Source organism: Nerophis lumbriciformis, linkage group LG02 (genome assembly GCF_033978685.3).
Source record: "Nerophis lumbriciformis linkage group LG02, RoL_Nlum_v2.1, whole genome shotgun sequence".
NCBI lineage: Eukaryota > Metazoa > Chordata > Actinopteri > Syngnathiformes > Syngnathidae > Nerophis > Nerophis lumbriciformis.
The window spans coordinates 28,555,517-28,571,759 of NC_084549.2; the positions used below are offsets into that span (position 1 = coordinate 28,555,517).

Genomic DNA, 16,243 nt, shown 5'->3' on the forward strand with positions numbered 1-16,243 from the left:
CTGAAAAGAGAGAGAAAACATGTCAGTCTTATAAGGCAAACATCTTGTATTTTATTTTCTAAATGCTACATCATACACAATATGATGGACCGCTAAGAAGAAAGATTGAGAGAGGAGCTACTGGTGTCATTTTGACACTATAATGTTCATGTAGGAATATTGACATTTGTTCGTTCAAATTAAGAAAATTGGGGATTGCAGAGCAATTCAGTCAGACAATTGCTGAAATTGAAAATCGACATAATACAACTATTTCAGTAAAAGTAATTGAAAAGGGCCTGTTGTGCAAGAAAGTGAAAGTGGCCTTAGTAAATCCCAGAAATCCAGAATTTTTGTCTGTACTCAGGCAAATCCTATTGTTGATGTAGATGCCCATATCGGCTGTACACATTTACTTTACAAAAGAGAAGTGTGGGATACTTCTCTTGTTGTTTTATTTGTATTTGACTTTATTAATAGGATTTATATTATTATTTGGTGCAGCCGGGCCGTAGCAGGAGGGGTTAGAAAGAGAAAACAAGGAAAACACAGGGGGAAATTGCAGGGACAAGAAGGGGATAAGACAGAGAGACAACAACAACAGCAAACACAACAACAACAACAGAACAACATCAGCAAATAGGATATGTACAAATATGGTGGTAAAAGTGATAGCAAAGAAGCAGATAGTGAAATAAAAATTAATAACACAGAAATGACAATGAACATTATTACACTACAAATGAAGCAATACAAATACCAATAAAAATAGCACTATTGATAATGAATAATAACAATAAGTTACCTCTATTATCAACACAACGATTTTTTTCAAATGCAACAATACATATATGTAATAATAATTTGAAATACAAAAGAAAGCAAATAAATGGAGGGGGAAAAAAAGAGAAGCCAACTATTATAACCTTGTAGATTGTTATAGTAAAATAGGTTAAGCTGTGTCAGTGAATGAAAACCTTACCAATAAATGGTTCTGTCAGTATATTTACATGTACAAAAAATGTAATTTTGCATGAATTGACGTGAAAACTGCATTTTAAAATTAACGTTAACACATTAATTAGATTGTGTTTGACTTTTAAATAATCAGATGAACATAGCTAAAGTATGCATTGGGGTTGTAACAATATGAAATTGTCATATCACGGTTGGTAAATGGTAAATGGTATGTATTTATTCAGCACTTTACTATACTTGGATTGATACCCAAAGCGCTTTACTTTATACACCATTTTCACACACATTCAGACACTAATCTTTTAAAAAAAATACTATCTATTAAAATAAATATAAAAATAAATAAACCCACTGTTGCAAAGCCCACTAGTTTGCCTGTTTTGTGTGTTCATTAAGTTCATTAGGTGTGTTCTGGCAGGCATCGTGGCGTCCTACTCGGTTAAGTGGCCTTTGAACGCACTGAAAAACACTTTTTTGTCGTATTCCTCTGAGTGTATATTAATCACTTTGTTCTAAGAGTACACAGCTTGTAGGTTCAATGTCCACGGTCAAAAAGCTTAGTTACTCTTATATTAAGGTATGTCGTTTCCTTAATGGAGAAAGACGTTAACGCCTCTTTTTTTCATGATAGTACTTGTCCATAACAACCCAATTTCTATCTGTTATCAAATCAGAAAAAAAATCAGTGGTATTGCACATCACCATTCCACTTAGCTAAATCGTAAATTAGCTGAAATGACCACAATCGCCCCCTAGTGTATGGGAGGAACACAGCATTTGGCCAATGGCTAAATTAAAAATAGTGCATGTAAATAAGGACTTAACATATAGTGTGAAAATAGAAGAAACATATTTATTTGGGGATTCCGAATCATTTAGTGCATACAAATGTGCTGTAAGGGGAGGCAGGTGAGACCGACCTGCCAGAGATTTAGTCAGTAGAAAGCGTATCATATGACAATTAACTAATTTTGGTTTTGCTCTGTCGGAGACATCAGTTCCACTTGAAAAAGGGGAAGATTAGAGGATGGGATTTAAAATACAGCAGTTAATTTGGGTGTTACAGACAGTAGGAAGTCTGCGTGTTTGAAGTGTGGTTCAAACAACGGGCACTGGAACAATCATACTGCAAAATATCGCTTTAATGATCCTCCATTGCAGCTATATCATTAGCAGTCAAAAGTAGTGCTTTAAAAGCGTATTATTTCTCTCAACAACAACAACAAAAACAGTGCACAACCGGCAACAGATAATGAACATGTGGTGTCGGGGAGAGCAGCACAGTCACAGGCAGGCAGCAGGGTACTTGTAGAGCTTTCACCACTTTCTGTGGCACCATCATGGCTTTGCATTGTTGTCCCTGAGCAGCACGTAAGCGTGGGCACAGGGACAAAAGAAAGCTCTCCCGCTGCAGAATTTGCCTCATCAAAGGCCTTTTGTTATTTTTGTGTGTGTGCACATACAGTAGCCGCATAACATAACATAACAATCTCTGACAAAGATATACTGACAGTCCACTGTCATGTTTACAATGGTGCTTCTGTTTTGGGCTGTTTTTTTTCCTGGGAAGAAAGATTACTCACTCAGGACTGACTCTCTGTCAACTATTATAACAATATGATAATTATGGCTATTTCCATTTATGATTAAGAATGACAGAAAAGAGACAACTTTTATTGGGAAAGACGCAAGTTATAACACACGTGTGCTTTGGTTAATGGGATAATTGTTAGGTGCATTGCCATCCATCCATTATGCACACAATGAAAGTGATAGTTTCAGCACTCACCTAAAAGCGAGTGCATATGAAGTTTTTTCTAAAAAAGTCTATCATCATTGTCTTGTCACCTGGGGATTCTTCTTATTCCTGATCTATTAAAACACTGGGGTTTAATTACTTGACATTATGGAAATGCATACCAGAGGGGGTCCGCTTCATTTACTCCACACCTAATCAGAGAATAAAGATGTGGGTTCTAATCAGTCTGACAAATCTTGAGTGTGTGTGTGTGTCAGCGCGTGTGTGTTAGGACCTTTTTGAGCACATATCGCAATGCAGATAAGGTTCAGAAGCCATATCATATCCAATATGTTGGATTAATATGAATACATGTGTGAGGTAGGGACTAAGGCCCCGTTTACACGAAGCCGGATAAGGTTTTCCAGGGTAAATCACACCTAACCTTTTCCGTGTCCACACACACCAATGCCACCGTTTAAGACCCCCGCCTCCCTCCGTCCGCCGGCGCAACGCGACCTTGTACGCGTGCACAGAAAATGCACACGTCATATTCACCTCCAGTGTTGCTTTGTGTGCAAGTTCTTGAATTTAACTTACCTGAACAATACCCAGTGTTGTGGTATTTCAATTACCGTATTTTCCACACTGTAAGGCGCACCTAAAAACCTCCAATTTTCTCAAAGGCTGACAGTGCGCCTTATAATCCGGTGTGCCTTATATACGGACCAATATTGAGCCACAACAGGTCTCGCAACTCAATCAATCAATCAATGTTTATTTATATAGCCCTAAATCACAAGTGTCTCAAAGGGCTGCACAAGCTACAACGACATCCTCGGTACAGAGCCCACATCCTCTGTACCGAATGTACGAGCAACTACGGTAACTACGCCGACTTAATTTTCGCCCTTCTATGGCTTCTTACCGTAGAAGAAGAAGAACTTCTTCTTCTACAAAATGAAGTAGGCGGCTGCTTACCGTAGAAGAAGAAGTTATGAAGTCCCGTAGTTGCGAGACCTAAACTTTATGTAAACACCAAAAAATAGCTCCTCTTAAGAGACACGCTTACATCGCAGATTTTAAACTCAAGGCGATCAGTCACGCAGTAGAACACGGGAATAGAGCAGCAACGAGAGAATTTAACACTAACAAATCAATGGTGCGGAAGTGGAGGAAGCAACATGATGACCTGCGCCAAGTAAAGAAGACTAAACAGAGTTTCCGAGGGAACAAAGCGAGATGGCTACAGATGGTGGACAAACTCGAACAGTGAGTTGTTGAACAGAGAGCAGCAAGTAGAAGTGTCAGTACAATCACTATTTGTTTTGTTGACATTCCCTTTAGCGCAGCTCCATCGAATGGATGCATAACGTAACCCCAGCCTCTACTGTAGCGTCTATTCTATACGCCTTATAATGCGGTGCGCCTTATATGTGAACACAGTTTTAAAATAGGCCATTCATTGAAGGTGTGCTTTATAATCCGGTGCGCCTTATAGTGCGGAAAATACAGTAACTGGAATCTAGTGTGCTGTGGGGCGCTATTGTAGTGAATCACACCTGAGCCATCATAAATTAATCAAATCTTTAATAGACACGTAAACAATGTGATAAAGAACATTTTATATCAATCAAACGAGGGATCTAGATATCTGGTCAGGACACTCCTCACTCTTTTGCCTTCACCTTCATTGTCCATTCGTTTTTGGTGACTTTATATATTCTGGACATAGACATTGAGTCCGCGACATACATGGCGGACAATAACTGATACAGTCTGCTTTGCCAGTCCAAAAGCATTCGCTGTTTTCCTCGACGGCCAGGTAATACAAAGCACAAGCACAAAGCTACCATTTTTATCACATCCACGGGAGCTCGCATTCTCATTGTCTCTCCTTCGACAAATGGACAAAGTTTTTCGGTAAGTAGAATCAGCTGACCCGGCCGGACATTGGAAAGTTCTCTTGCCGTCTGAGAAGTGTTGTATCCTAAATAGCTGCAAATCGCTTTCTCTTAAGGTATTCATGTGTGATTTCTACAAACGTCTGTACAAGTGAAAGAAGGAGAAACACTGGCATGTCTGGATGACTCGCCTTCATATTTCCAGTGGTTAGCTCCAAGTTACGAAACAACTTTATTATGAAGCTGGCTGTGGTGCGTTCTTTCTGATGTCACTTCCTGTGTAGGTGCGGTCTTTCTGGCGTCACTTCCTCTGCAAACTCAGTTTGTAAACGATCAATGAGTTCATACAAAGCTAATTGCCGGAGTCAAGAAATACACGGCTGACATACCCGTGTAAACATTTGTCTGAGGAGGGGGACCTTAAACAATGGGTTAGTGTGGCTGAAACGGGGCTTAAGTTAAATAATTATTCGTTTAAGGGGTTAAACGACTTAGTGTAGACATGGCCTAAAAATGCAGTTTCAGGTATTTTAATTTCCTTTCTTCAACCCATCTCCTTTCTTTTAATTGTCCCAAATTCATGTTTGTGAAGTTTATCTTTAAGCGCGCTGTTCTGCATATGCACATGTGATGCCTTCACAATGTGGAATATATATGTTTTTTTGTCAATCACTTTTTATTGACAGAGGTTATAGCCGTTTTCCATCCATGTAGTGTAAAGCCAGAAATGAAGAGTGGAACTAATGTGTAGTGAAGTAGTTGCCCGTAGGTCCCTTTTTAGGTGTGGGTATTTCCTCCCCCACCCCTCAGAGGAAACTTGGGAAGCTTCAAGGATTGTTCATGTCTTCACTCTTCTTAAACATTGCCTGTGTTTTCCAGGTCAGTAATGTTGTGAAATATATCAAATGTAAACGTTTGATAATTAAACACCTTACAATTCAAATGTAATATGGTTCAGCGACAGAGATTGATGTTTTAGTGCCTTTAGACTTTAATACCACCGTGTGTTAGCATCTAGCTAGCTCTTCTTTGCGTGTGGGTCAGTTGAGAGCAGTTAACCCTTTTTATGCCAACCGAAGAGCACTGCAGTGTGTATATATAGTTCTGTGTTGTAAAGAAATACTCTTCTATCTTTATCTCACACAAGGTCATATTATTATCTGTGTAAATATGTTATTGTTATTTCTTATATTTGTAAATAGATAATGAACTGAGTGATGTGGATACATTTTGTTTGACTCCAAGTGTACTTCCCAAGGACATTTCATGTCTAAATGATACTTCCCCATTTGTGAAAGAGTTTATTACTCAAGATGTTTCTGTAACAACAATATATAGAAATGTGAATATACAGAAGAATATACCATTATAATAGCTATTGTGCTATGAAGAAGATATGTTTTGAGAATGTAATATTGAATTTAGAGAATAATAATTATATTGTCATTGTGGATTATAGGAAATATATATAATGTGTAATAAAGAGAGGAAACTTGGGAAGCTTCAAGGATTGTTCATGTCTTCACTCTTCTTAAACATTGCCTGTGTTTTCCAGGGCTTAGAGTATGAACACAACCTTGTGTCTACTGAACTCACACGCCTGTGAGACCTGTAACACACACACGTCTGCAACTAGAAACAAACAAAAGAAAACACTAAATTGCCAACATGACGAGGAAAAGAGACAGCGGAGAGCAAGGATCTCTTCATTGTAGGTACTAAAGTCCTGTGCCTTACTCACTGCGACCTGGCTCAGAGGTGCTTCAATTATCCTGAGCGAAAATCAAAACAAAAATCCATATTTGGCCACATTAACCCCTTAATGCATATTTTATAGAGAGTCTATTAATTATAAATAGCTTGAGTCGCTGTTTGCACCTGCCCGGGGCAAACTCAGACAATCTTGTAGGGGATCAACACATTTAGGGAAATATGAAAAAAGCCAATAATATGTAATATTAAAAAAACATTTCTTCTACAGTGGTTTAAAAGAGACCCAAAGATGCAAATCAACGTTCCTTACTTATTGGTACCTAATGTGTTTTTGGGATCTGCATGATGTCCGAAAAAATTAAATCAAACCTTAGAGGCTTGGTGGTGATATTCATAAAACAATCTTGCCTTCCTTCCTACTACTGCCAAACAAGCTGTTTGGAATTTGCTCCATTTGTGACATTTTTGTCGTTTGTGACGTCAGCGGATTGTCTATCTATGGTAGAAATGTACCCAGAGTGTAGCCCACTGTAGTCAATAAGCTCCTTCTTGTTAGAGCAGTCGGAACGGATGTGGCGCACCGTGCTATTATGTTCTCAGCTTGGTGAGTAAAGAGGCGACTCACTTGAGGCTGTTGTTTAAAAAAAAGAGAGCGCCTCTCAATATGCGACTGCTGTTCTGTTTTCTATTTTCATGACTATTTACATTGTCGATTGTCACTGAAAGCATCAAAACTATGAATGAACACATGTGGAGTTATACACTTTACAAAAAAAGTTGAAGTAACTGAAAACATGTTTTATATTCTAGTTTCTTCAAAATAGCCACCCTTCGCTCTGATTACTTTTTCGCACACTTTTGGCATTCTCTCGATGAGCTTCAAGAGGTAGTCACCTGAAATGGTTTTCACTTCACAGGTGTGCTTGAAGCTCATCGAGAGAATGCCAAGAGTGTGCAAAGCAGTAATCAGAGCAGAGGGTGGCTATTTGGAAGAAACTAAAATATAAAACATGTTTTCAGTTATTTCACCTTTTTTTGTTAAGTACATAACTCCACGTGTTCATTTAAAGTGTGGATGCCTTCAGTGACAACCTACAATGTAAATAGTCATGAAAATAAGGAAAACGCATTGAATGAGGAGAAGGCGTGTCCAAACTTTTGGCCTGTACTGTATATCAATGTATATTATTTGGCATACACATTATAATAGAGCCATTTTAAAGCAGGTTACAGGTTACAACAACATTTATATTGGCTGCAGACGTTTGCGGTAAAGTATCGCATCTTTTCTGGTGTTCTCAATTGTCAGTAATTATTTGCATTATTATTTTTCTAGACGCCTATTAAACTCCTTGCTAATTGACCCTCTGTTTTAACACAATTACAGCCAGACTGCTTTTGAAATGTAAAAAACAAACATATTATTTTGTTGATTTAATACTTTACATTTAACCCAGCTTTGCTGTTAGCATGGCTTCATGTTTGGTCCTTCGCTCTCTAGTGTTGCATGTTTGCTATTCCTCGTCCTCCATTGATAATTGAGGATATCATGTTCCCAAAGCCGAAGGTGATGGACCCGATCATCAAAAAAGGAAACAGAGCTGAAGATTCTAAGGCCATGTTCACATGTACACAGATACTTTTATAAGGTGTTAAAACATCACCATGTCCCTACACAAACGCAGACACAGGGGACTGTGAGGCAATTTTAGCTTACATTGTGCCATTTCTGGAAAGAAAAATGAACATTGGCACTTTTTTGTCAACGTACAGTGAAAGTATATTTACGCTTTACGAAGACAATATGTCTTTTCAGTATGTTTAGAGCCGGCGTTCTGTAACCTTGTACTTTTTGAGGGTGTAAATCATGGCGCAAAATTGTGACGTCAGGCGGGGGACCATAGATAAGAATTTAGTAAATAGGAGTTTTGAAAAGCCCAGCATTTTTGTAAAAGTGTGCGTTTTTAAAGGGGAACATTATCACAATTTCAGAATGGTTAAAACCATTAAAAATCAGTTCCCAGTGGCTTATTATATTTTTCGAAGTTTTTTTCAAAATTTTACCCATCACGCAATATCCCTAAAAAAAGCTTCAAAGTGCCTGATTTTAACCATCGTTATATACACCCGTCCATTTTGCTGTGACGTCACATAGTGAATACAAACAAACATGGCGGAAAGAACAGCAAGATATAGCGACATTAGCTCGGATTCAGACTCGGATTTCAGCGGCTTAAGCGATTCAACAGATTACGCATGTATTGAAACGGATGGTTGTAGTGTGGAGGCAGGTAGCGAAAACGAAATTGAAGAAGAAACTGAAGCTATTGAGCCATATCGGTTTGAACCGTATGCAAGCGAAAACGACGAAAACGACACGACAGCCAGCGACACGGGAGAAAGCGAGGACGAATTCGGCGATCGCCTTCTAACCAACGATTGGTATGTGTTTGTTTGGCATTAAAGGAAACTAACAACTATGAACTAGGTGTACAGCATATGAAATACATTTAGCAACAACATGCACTTTGAGAGTGCAGACAGCCCAATTTTCATCAATTAATATATTCTGTAGACATACCCTCATGACAGCAGGCCAGGGAAGCTAGGGTCGATATTCTTCTCTTGATCGTCTTCGGTGGCATAAGGGACGGTGTGAGCCAAGACATCCAGGGGGTTTAGCTGGCTCGTCTGCGGGAACAAACTGCCGCCATTGCTTGCCGTGCTACCGAGGTCCTTTGTCCCTGAATTGCTCACACACTCCGGCAGATTCAATGGGGGTCTGGCGGCAGATTTCTTTGACTTTATCGTTGGAAATGCATCTGCTTTGAGTGTCGCAGGATATCCACATATTCTTGCCATCTCTGTCGTAGCACAGCTTTCGTCGGTAAAGTGTGCGGAACAAACGTCCAATTTCTTGCCACTTTCGCATCTTTGGGCCACTGGTGCAACTTGAATCCATCCCTGTTCGCGTTGTTACACCCTCCGACAACACACCGACGAGGCATGATGTCTCCAAGGTACGGAAAACAGTTGAAAAAACGGAAAATAACAGAGCTGATTTGACTCGGTGTTTGAGAAAATGGCGGATTGCTTCCCGATGTGACGTCACGTTGTGACATCATCGCTCCGAGAGCGAATATTAGAAAGGCGTTTAATTCGCCAAAAATTCACCCATTTAGAGTTCGGTAATCGGTTAAAAAAATATATGGTATTTTTTCTGCAACATCAAGGTATATATTGACGCTTACATAGGTCTGGTGATAATGTTCCCCTTTAAGGACAAAAGTTTGCAGGTCAAAACGCACAGAAAAGTTTTTAAAGTATCCATGTTTGTGTGGACATGGCTTACCTATCAGAATGTGATCGGTGTCACGGCTGGTCCATTTTGACATAACATAACATTTATAAATCTTAAATGTTGAATGCAGAACATCAAATAGTGTTGTTTTTTGCTGTTTTCCCCTTTGAAACACCACAGCCTCATCCCCAGAGGATGTTCATGAGTCAATACCTCTGCAAGGACAGAGCAGACCACCTATCCACCTCTACCTTGACGACAATTTACAATTACATTAGACAAAAAGTGTCATTTGATTTTCGAACAATACATCATAAAGGATGATTCTGAGTTAAGATATGAAAGGAAGGTTTGAATGAGCCAGCTAACGAGAACACAGGCTATTAGAAGAGCTCTGTCAGGGGGATGGGCGTCGTTCCAATGGTAACCACAACGTAGGTCATAAATCTCAATGGTTGGACTCCCTGGAGATGGCAGATCATTAGGAACTGCTGGTCCACGACATTAGGCTAACTCATCCAAAATGTCTGTACTGTCACAGTAGGAACTCCCACTTCCTGTCTGCCCTTTGAACCCTTAATCTCCACAGCATCCTGACATATCCCACAGCCAAACAGAACATGGAGTGTTAAACTTCTGTGCATTTCCACAGCAGGGTAAATATTGATTACAGAGCCAGAAGGTACGACAGCTCCAGCTCATGAATCGTGGCACTGCATCAAGACACCCCCGCCCCCACCTCCTAGCTTCGGCATGTGTATATTTGGAAGGCGCCAGTGGCCTGCATGCACTGCATGTGTGTGAGCAGAGTGTGCATGGGAGGCATGCTTCTGGTTTGCCCTTTTGGCATCATCAGCACAGTTGTTGATCATGCAGCTAAGTAGGAAGTTGTGGTGCATTACCACAACACCTTAATTTACTAAACTGATCTATTGCTTGTCTTCTGGGCTTCATCACCTGAAGTGAACTCCTAAAAATCTCCATCACACAACACAAAGCCCTTTTACAAGTAATACCAGTTTCTCATGGGTTCCCTAAGCCAGTGTTTTTCAACCTTTTTTGAGCCAAGGCACATTTTTTTCATAAAAAAAATACGGAGGCACACCACCAGCAGAAAAGGTTAAAAAATTAAACTCCACCAGGTTGTCGTGCCTTATTTTGAGTTTGTTGTTGTTTCCTGTGTGTATTGCTTTAGTTCCTGTCTTGCGCTGTTATTTTGGTGACCCTTCCTGTTTTGTTGGTGTTCTCCTGTAGCAGCTTCACGCCTTCCTTTGAGCACTATTGCCCGCCCCTGCTTTGTTTTCATAATCAAGACTATTTAAGTTGTGCGTACGCTATCCTTCTTTGAGGGGCCATTGTTGATTGTCATGTCATGTACGGGATGTGCTTTGTGGACGCCGTCTTTGCTCCACACGCTGTAAGTTTTTGCTGTCGTCCAGCATTCTGTTTTTGTTGACTTTGTAGCCAGTTCAGTTTGACTTTTATTTACATAGCCATCCCTATGCTTCAGTGCCTTTTCCTAGCGGGACTTGCCTTTTGTTGATTTTTGGTTTAAGCGTTACATACCTTTTTACCTGCACGCTGTCTCCCGTTGTGCTCTGCCTATTGGGATCACGACAAACCATCCTCGACGCGTTCCGACTTCTACAAAGCAATGAACTACCTGCTGCCACCTACTGATATGGAGTATTACATGGTTACCCTGCCAAGCTCTACACAGCACAGGCACTAGACAACGGCACATTATTATGATTATTGATTTGCAAAAAAATAATTTTTGGACCAATTAGGTGAAGTTGCATAATTTCCCACGGCACGCACAGTGGTTGAAAATCACTGCCCTAACATGTTCAGTAATGCTGTGCTGCGACATGATGGCACAAATGCAGGACTTAAAATATGCTTGTTCACAGCAAATAAATATGTTTTATTTTCAAACATGTCTGCGGTTGTTCTCATTCATCCAGGTCATTGTAATCTCAGGGCATTCAATCAATCGCAACTGGACTGGTTTGTCTTAGAGGATATTTTGCCTCTCATCCGTCGGCTTCATCAGTTCGTAGACTCAGATTGGTCAGATCTAGTCTAGCAGCTGGTGCCAAAACCCCAAATATTTATACTCCAAAACCAGGAGGGTGTGACTGGGCAAGAAAGTCAAGGTACGCCATTTGTGTTTTACTTATATAACCGGCAACATTTAATTATATATACGTAGAAGATCTCCACAGAAAAAAAATATTGTAAATGTACAGCAAATTACTAATAATTGCGTTACTTTGACAGCTCTGCAATTAAAGTAAAATACTGTTAAATATCTTTAAGCTCAGTGGCCTTGTGGTTGGAGTGTCCGCCCTGAGATCGGTAGGTCGTGAGTTCAAACCCCGGCCGAGTCATACCAAAGACTATAAAAATGGGACCCATTACCTCCCTGCTTGGCACTCCGCATCAAAAGTTGGAATTGGGGGTTAAATCACCAAAATGATTCTCGAGCTCGGCCACCGCTGCTGCTCACTGCTCCCCTCACCTCCCAGGGGGTGGAACAAGGGGATGGGTCAAATGCAGAGGGTAACATCACCACGCCTAGTGTGTGTGTGACTATCACTGGTACTTTTACTTTAATTACAGAACTGTGATTTACGGTTAATTACATTAAAGTTATGACTAAATGCTGTAACTTTACACTCGTAATTCTATAATTACAATAAAGTAAAACAGTTGTAATTTATAGATAATTACAATAAAATAAAACTTTATGTTGTAACGTCACAATTGTAATGTTATAGTAATTACTTGCTCAATTTAACAGCATACCATCACATTCTGTACAAAAGTGTGGAATGTAGTCTACAGAACTCTTTAGGGCTTGAATCAGTTTGTATTTAGAGTAAGTGTCGTCATATTACAAAGGACTATGATGACAGCATTTGACTGTAAAATAACAGTTGTGAAATATAAAAGTAAAGTCCAGGGTCCAGGGTATACCTTGCCTTCCAGGACCCCACGACCATGAAAGGGACAAGCGGTCAAAAAAGGAAAATGGGTTTACAGCACATTTTAAAAACAGTAATTTACTATAAAAAATAAAAGCAACTTTTTATTGCTCTGAAATCCTGGTAAATGTTTAAAATGTTTACCAGCAGTCAAAGTAACGCAATTATTAGTAATTTGCTGTACATTTACAATATGTTTTTTCTGTTGAGATCTTCTACGTATATGTAATTAAATGTAGCCAATTTAAATGTTGCCAGTTATATAAATAAAACACAAATGGCTTTCCTATCTGTATGCTGTTTTGTGATCATTTGTCATTAAATGGAAGTATAATGTCTAAATTGAACAGTAACAACAGTAAGGCTCTACGAAAGATTTGCGTGTATTAAAACATGAGCAAACTTGATAGCTCACACAAAGCTGATCTACTAAGCTCGTACAAATTGGATTGCATCTCTTAAATGAGCAAAATAGAAAGCGCAATCCAGTTAGCATGTCTGTCTTCAGGAATATGCAGAGTTAACAAGGAGGAGGAGATGCAAATATAATAATAAGGCACATGCAATGGGATTTGTCAAGACTTATTTTGCTATATTTAGCACGTTTAAAATCTACATTCAAACTGGCACAGTAACGCTGCAAAGACAGATGATTGAGAGAGTGAATAATCTGTCTACATGTGTGCGTGTCAACATATTTCAGTCACATACATTTAGTAGACATTGAAAGGATAACAAAAACAACAACACAATTTTGGGTGTAACAATAGATCAAATGAATTGGAAATCTCAATTAAAAAAATATACAACATAAAGTAGCGAGAAACACGTCAATAATGAATAAAGCAAAACATGTTCTAGACCAGGTGTGTCAAACTCAAATACGGAGTGGGCCAAAGTTTAAAACTGAACAAAGCCGCGGGCCAAGGTTGAACAAGTTAACCTTTTAATAGGGACCCTGACAAGTTTTGCATTGAATATTGAACAAGCAAGGCTTGTATAACGTTATAGTGACATGCAAAATCGAGTTTCAAATAATAATAATAATAATTAAAAAATATCAAAGGCAAATCAAATCAAATCAAATCAACTTTAGTTATAAAATACAATTTAAATAAAAATGTAATGCCTCTTTTCTATTTGCAACCTTCTGAGGTAAATATCAATATTAACTTTTTCCACAAGCTAATAAATTAGAAAATACAATAACAATGAATAAACCAACCATTCAGGGCTTTAAACTGCTCAGTTTGCAACACACTGATCTAATCTGATGTGCCCTAGCCAAATACCTGCCATCTTTTCTTGGATGCTAGTTCATTAATTTCGGGGCTCAGCCTTTGAGCTGAGGCATCTTTCATTACCGAACAAAGTTGTTGACTACCTCGTAGTCCACCCGGACCACAGTCTTGGGGCCGTGCTTTAAAGACACTGCGTTTATCGTCCTCCACGAGTTGTCGTCACGTCTGCTTTTCAGCCATTCCAACAACGTGCCGGTCCGATCATATAATATGTGCGACTTCAGCACGCACACACACACATACTTGGCCAACAGCGATACAGGTTACACTGACGGTGCCCGTATAAATAACTTTAACACTGTTAGAAATATGCGCCACACTGTGAATCCACATCAAACAAGAATGACAAACACATTTTGGGAGAACATCTGCACAGTAACACAACATAAACACAACAAAACAAATACCCAGAATACCATGCAGCCCTAACTCTTCCCCCTTCCTTTTTATTTTTTAATTGAGCTAACTGAGCTACTGAGTGGAAATAAATAAAACTGAGGAAGGAAAAGATTTAGAATAATGAACTTATTGACAGTCCAGTGTGAAAGCCAATGTGTTTACCTTGCAATTAAGCAAACACAGTCTCAAAGGAATATAACCCGTGGAGACACTTTCAAACGAAACATTCAAAATGGGCTCTTGGAGCTGCGGCCCTCTTCATTATCTAGTTGAATAGCCCTGATTTATGATCTACAATAAAGTTTGACGAGCAAGGAAACGAGGGAGCAGCTGATTAGTCGATCATGTCAACATTGGCACTCAAGCTCGTGACCACGGCTCCGCTATAAATAGTTTGTCTGCGTTAGCGCTTATAATAACAATAGCACTAATACTTGGTTGATATTCAAGTCACCAAATGTAAATGGAGTACTGTTGTTTTAGATGTTTTTTTTTAATGGGTTTTATGGGCAGAATAGAGGACCTCCCATTGGCTCCACTGTAAGTTTATTTGCAAGTTAGAATGCATTAAAAAAAAAATTACATCCGTCGCCATGTCTTTCATATTTATTGTGAAAGATAAGTAAAATTCCAAAAAAAGGTTGGTTCTTTACTCGTCAATTCCAAATACAGTTATACTAAAGGTTTTTAGTGTTGTACACCAATGTTTTCAATTTAGTTTTCCCCTAAGGTTGTATTTTTCCTCTCTGAGATGAGAACAATTGTTGCATGCTCTGGGTAGTCTATAGTTGTTTGCTTTTTACATAACTTTGGTGGTTTGGAATTTTACAAAAACAGTTAGTGAATAAGGTGAATGTCTTGAGTGTTTCAACAGAGATATCACAGTGGTTTTCAAAAATGTCTCATTTGTGACCTTACTTGCTTTTGCAAGCTCGAAAATATCATTGCCATTCTTTTCACCTAAACCTGGTCAAATATACAATATAAAGTAGCAAGAAACACATCAATAATGAATAAAGCAAAACATGTTCCAGACCAAAAATCACTTCATATTCTCTACTGCTCACTAGTGTTACCATATCTGAGTTATTGTGTAGAAATATGGGGAAACAACTACAAATGTGCGCTTCATTTACTAACTGTGTTACAAAAAAAGATCAATTAGAATAATACATCATGTTGGATATAGAGAACATACATTATTTATTAAATCACAAATATTGAAATTCAACGATTTGGTGCATTTGCAAACAGCTACAATTATGTACAAAGCAAACTATAACCTGCTACCCAAGAATGTACAACAATTTTTCTCAACAAAAGAGGAGAAATATAACCTTAGAGGAAAATCTAATTTAAAACATTTGTATGCTCGTACAACACTTAAAACCTTTAGCATATCAGTATGTGGAATTCAATTATGGAATGGATTAACCAAAGAAATCAAACAAAGCACCAATATGATTCAGTTAAGAGAAGGTTCAAACTACAAGTGTTCACAAAGTACACAGAACAAGAATTATGATGAACATCTTGAACCATTTTTTTTTCCAGTTTTTTTTTTTTATTGAGACAAAGATTATTTATGTACCGTATTTTTCGGAGTACAAGTCGCATCTGCCGAAAATGCATAATAAAAAAGGAAAAAAACATATATAAGTCGCACTGGAGCCCGGCCAAACTATGAAAAAAACTGCGACTTATAGTCCGAAAAATACGGTATTTAATATTTGTTTGCTTACTATGGTATATTATTTATTTATTATTTATTTGTTCACTGTTCTGTTAAACAAAACAAGATAACAGGATAAAATTGCGATGGTATGAAAAGGGGTAGGATTAAATAAGCTCAGCTTTTTCCTACTCCTTTTCGGACATGCTGTGATGAAACAACTGGAATAGTGTGATGCATTACATTGTATCGTATGCATGTTCGAAAT

At 38.6% G+C, this 16,243-nt stretch overlaps 1 protein-coding gene across 1 annotated transcript in view; it reads right to left on the reverse strand.

Annotated features, from left to right (window-relative positions):
• macrod2 (mono-ADP ribosylhydrolase 2) overlaps window positions 1-16,243 on the reverse strand; it is a 1,158,848-nt gene that overhangs the window by 900,309 nt on the left and 242,296 nt on the right. The gene's annotated exons all lie outside the window — the stretch shown is intronic.